The following is a 5,120-nucleotide window of genomic DNA, read 5'->3' on the forward strand; positions in this document are numbered from 1 at the left end:
CTGCTTTTTGGATGGCTATTCAGGTTACAACCAAATTGCAGTAGATCCTTAGGACCAAGAGAAAATAACATTTACATGTCCTTATGGAGTATTTGCTTACAGAAGAATGCCTTTTGGTCTGTGTAATGCACCTGCAACCTTTCAGAGGTGCATGCTCTCTATCTTCTCTGATATGGTAGAGAAGTTTCTGGAAGTCTTCATGGATGACTTTTCAGTATTTGGAGACTCATTCAGCTCCTGCCTTGACCATTTAGCACTTGTTCTAAAAAGATGCCAAGAGACCAACCTAGTTTTAAACTGGGAAAAATGTCACTTTATGGTGACTGAAGGAATTGTCCTTGGGCATAAAATTTCAAACAAGGGAATAGAGGTAGATCAAGCTAAAGTGGAAGTAATTGAAAAATTACCACCACCTGCTAATGTTAAGGCAATCAGAAGCTTTCTGGGGCATGCAGGATTTTACAGGAGGTTTATAAAGGATTTTTCAAAAATTACAAAACCCCTGAGCAATCTGCTAGCTGCTGACACGCCATTTGTGTTTGACACAGAGTGTCTGCAGGCGTTTGAGACTCTGAAAGCCAAACTGGTCACAGCACCAGTTATTTCTGCACCTGACTGGACTTTACCATTTGAACTAATGTGTGATACCAGTGACCACGCCATTGGTGCAGTACTGGGGACAGAGGCATGACAAGCTTCTGCATGTCATTTATTATGCTAGCCGTATTTTAAATGATGCCCAGAAAAATTACACAACCACAGAAAAAAAATTGCTTGCAGTGGTTTATGCCATTGACAAGTTTAGATCATACTTAGTAGGATCAAAAGTGATTGTGTACACTGACCATGCTGCTCTTAAATATCTACTCATAAAGCAGGATTCAAAACCCAGGCTCATAAGATGGGTGTTGCTTCTGCAAGAGTTTGATATAGAAATAAGAGACAAAAAAGGGACAGAGAACCAAGTGGCTGATCATCTATCCCGGATAGAACCAGTGGAAGGGGAGTTTCCCCCCTCTATTGAGATCTCTGAGACCTTTCCGGATGAGCATTTGTTTGCCATTCAAGAAACACCATGGTTTGCAGACATTGCAAACTATAAAGCTGCAAGGTTCATACCCAAGGAGTACAGCAGGCAGCAAAAGAAAAAATTAATTACTGATGCAAAGTACTACTTGTGGGATGAACCCTATCTCTTTAAGAGATGTGCAGACGGAATAATCCGTAGGTGTGTGCCTAGGGAAGAAGCACAGAGGATCTTATGGCATTGCCATGGATCACAATATGGAGGCCATTTCGGAGGTGAGCGAACAACCACTAAGGTCCTCCAATGTGGCTTCTACTGGCCTACACTCTATAGGGATTTCCGAGAGTTTGTACGTAACTGTGACAGTTGCCAAAGAGCTGGTAATCTGCCTCATGGTTACGCCATGCCTCAACAGAGAATCTTGGAGATTGAGTTGTTTGATGTATGGGGAATTGACTTCATGGGACCTTTCCCACCATCATACTCAAACACTTATATTCTGGTGGCAGTCGACTATGTATCAAAATGGGTAGAGGCCGTTGCCACACCCACCAATACTAAAACAGTGCTGAAGTTCCTCCAGAAACATATCTTCAGCAGGTTTGGTGTCCCTAGAGTACTAATCAGTGATGGAGGTACTCACTTCTGCAAGAAACAGCTTTACTCTGCCATGGTCCGGTATGGGATTCGCCACAAGGTGGCGACTCCATATCATCCACAGATAAATGGGCAAGCCGAAGTTTCTAACAGAGAAGTAAAAAGAATCCTAGAATGGACTGTAAGTACCTGTAGAAAGGATTGGGCAAGAAGCTTGGATGATGCTCTGTGGGCTTACAGAACAGCATTCAAAACTCCTATAGGGACCTCTCCATACCAGCTTGTGTATGATAAGGCCTGTCATCTGCCCGTGGAACTGGAACATAAGGCCTACTGGGCAACCAGATTCCTAAACTTTGATGCCAAATTAGCTGGAGAGAAAATATTGCTCCAGCTGAATGAGCTAGAGGAATTCAGATTCACTGCTTTCGAAAATGCCAAGCTTTATAAAGAGAAATAAAAAAGGTGGCATGACAGAAAGCTGTCATCTAGAGTCTTTGAACCAGGACAAAAGATTCTGTTGTTTAACTCTAGGCTCAGGCTATTCCCCGGGAAACTGAAATCCCGGTGGAGGGGACCATATGTGATTACAAGTGTATCACCATATGGTTATGTGGAGCTTCAAGACATTGATTCTGATAAGAAGTTCATTGTTAATGGACAGAGAATCAAGCACTATCTTGAAGGCAATGTTGAGCAAGAATGCTCAAGGCTGAGGCTAGATTAAAAGCTCAGCAAGGTCCAGCTAAAGACAATAAAGAAGCGCTTGCTGGGAGGCAACCCAGCCAGTAGCAATACTTTTTCTGTTATTTTATTCTTCATTTTATTTATTTTTAAATATATGAGCTTAATATTAACAAGGTAAAGAATCAATTGCATAAGTCCACAGGGTTACAGAAGAATTCAGAGCACAAAACAGGAAAAAGGAGCTTACTGGCAAGAAAACGCCAGTAAGAAACACAATTGGGCGTTAAACGCCCAAAAGGAGCATCTACTGGGCGTTTAACGCCAGTAAGGATAGCCATCTAGGCGTTAAATGCCAGAAAGAAGCAACTTCTGGGCATTTAACGCCAGATTTACAGCATCCTGGGCGTTCAAAAAAATGCCCAATGACAAAGGGGTTTCTGGCGTTTAACGCCAGCTAGAAGCAACAGCTGGGCGTTAAACGCCTAAACCAAGCAGCAATTGGGCGTTAAACGCCCAAAACATGCAGCAGTTGGGCGTTTAACGCCAGAATTGTGGGGAGTAGGCAATTTCGTTTTCAATTCAAATTTTTTCCATTTTTTATGTTTCAATTCATGATTTCTTGCACAAACATGTTACAAATCCTAATTTTTTCAAATCCTTTTTCAAAAGATATCAAATGTATCTTAATTCATAAGCCCTTTTTCTTAATCCTCTTCAATTTATTTTCAAATCCTTTTCAAAACAAATCTATCTTCTTTCCTTTTAAAATCTTTTCAAATCATCGATATCTTTTTCAAATCTTCACATCATCTTTTTCAAAATTCAGATTTATCTTTTTTTTTAAATATCTTTCATATCTTTTCAATTTTAAATCACATCTTTTACTATTATACTTATCTTTTCCAAATCACTTTTTCTATCATATCTTTTTCAAATAATTTTCGAAACCCATCCCCTTCCCTTTAATTATTGGTTTGGCCTCTCCCCCTCTCCTCCATAAGTTGCGCTTGGCTCTCCCTCTTTCCTTCTCCTTTCTTTTCTTTTGCTTGAGGACAAGTAAACCTCTAAGTTTGGTGTGTTTATCCGTGATCACTAAGCCAATACCCACTAAGATCATGGCTCCTAAGGGAAAACAAACCGACTCAAGATGCAAGAAAGAGAATATTCCAAAACCACTTTGGAATCAAGGGAAGTTCATAACCAAAGAACATTCAGACCATTTTTACAAAATAATGAGTCTAAGGTCAGTGATCCCGGAAGTTAAATTCGATCTGAAAGAAGATGAATATCCGGAGATCCAAGAGCAAATTCGAAACAGGAGCAGGGAAGTCCTAGCTAATCCTGAAACAAAGGTGGGAAGAAACATGGTTCAGGAATTCTATGCCAATCTATGGCAGACGGACAGGCAGAGGATAGTTGGAACCGCATTTTATGACTATAGAACTTTGGTCAGAAGGAAGGTTGTTCACACCCACCCTGAAAAAATAAGGGAAATCTTCAAGCTGCCTCAACTGCAAGATGACCCAGACTCCTTTAATAGGAGAATGATGAGATCAAACCTGGCTTGGATAAAATCCTAGAGGACGTATGCCTCCCTGGAGCCAAGTGGACAACCAACACAAAGGGTGCCTCGAACCAACTCAAGAGAGGAGATCTCAAACCAGTCGCCAGAGGCTGGCTGGATTTCATTGGGCGCTCTATACTGCCCACTAGCAACCACTCTGAAGTCACCATCAGAAGAGCAGTGATGATTCATTGCATTATGCTGGAAAAAGAAGTGGAAGTTCATCAGATGATTGCTTGTGAGCTTTACAAAATTGTAAACAAGAACTCCAAAGATGCCAAATTGGCCTATCCAAGCTTAGTTTCTCTATTATGTAAAGATGCTGGGATAAAGATGGGAGTGGATAAGTATATCTCAGTTGAGCAACCAATCACCAAAAAGTCTATGGAAGGACAACAAGTGCAGGACGACCCCATCAAGAGAAAAGCAAAGGAGCTCCTCCCGGAAATCCCTCAAATTGAATACTGGGAGTGCCTAGAAGCACCTGTCACCAAGTTGCAAGAAGCTGTGGATCAACTGAAGGAAGAACAGAAAAATCAAAACAGCATGCTATGCAAACTGCTTAAAGAACAAGAAGAGCAAGGGCGTGAACTGAAGGAACTAAAGCGTCAGAAACTATCTCTTGAAGGGCCAAGCACTCCACAGACTAAAGAGGCATCTACCTCCCAAATTCAAGGTTGTTGAGTTCTAATCTTAGCCTTAACTCTATGATAATTGTTCTTATTTGAGTTTTACCTTAGAAGTTATATATGAGTAGTAGTAATTAGTATCTATATTTTGATTTTATCCCAAATTAAGCTATAATTTATTTTTCTCATCATCATTAAACATGAATACAATAGCAGATTTTCTTTAGAATAAGGAGGCAATATTTTTCGAGTTTTTAATAAAAAAAATTCTAATTATTTACATGTGGTGGCAATGCTTTTTGTCTTCTGAATGAATGCTTGAACAGTGCATGTGTCTTTTGAATTTGATGTTTATGAATGTTAAATATGTTGACTCTTGAAAGAATGATGAAAAAGGAGAAATGTTATTTGATAATCTGAAAAATAAAAAAAATTGATTCTTGAAGCAAGAAAAAGCAGTGAATACAAAAGCTTGGAAAAAAATGGCAAAAATAAAAGAAAAAGAAAAAGAAAAAGAAAAAGCAAGCAGAAAAAGCCAATAGCACTTAAAACCAAAAGGCAAGGGAATTAAAAAGGATCCAAGGCTTTGAGCATCAGTGGATAGGAGGGCCTAAAG

The sequence above is a fragment of the Arachis ipaensis genome, chromosome B8 (genome assembly GCF_059453495.1).
Source record: "Arachis ipaensis isolate K30076 ecotype BB chromosome B8, ASM5945349v1, whole genome shotgun sequence".
Lineage (NCBI taxonomy): Eukaryota > Viridiplantae > Streptophyta > Magnoliopsida > Fabales > Fabaceae > Arachis > Arachis ipaensis.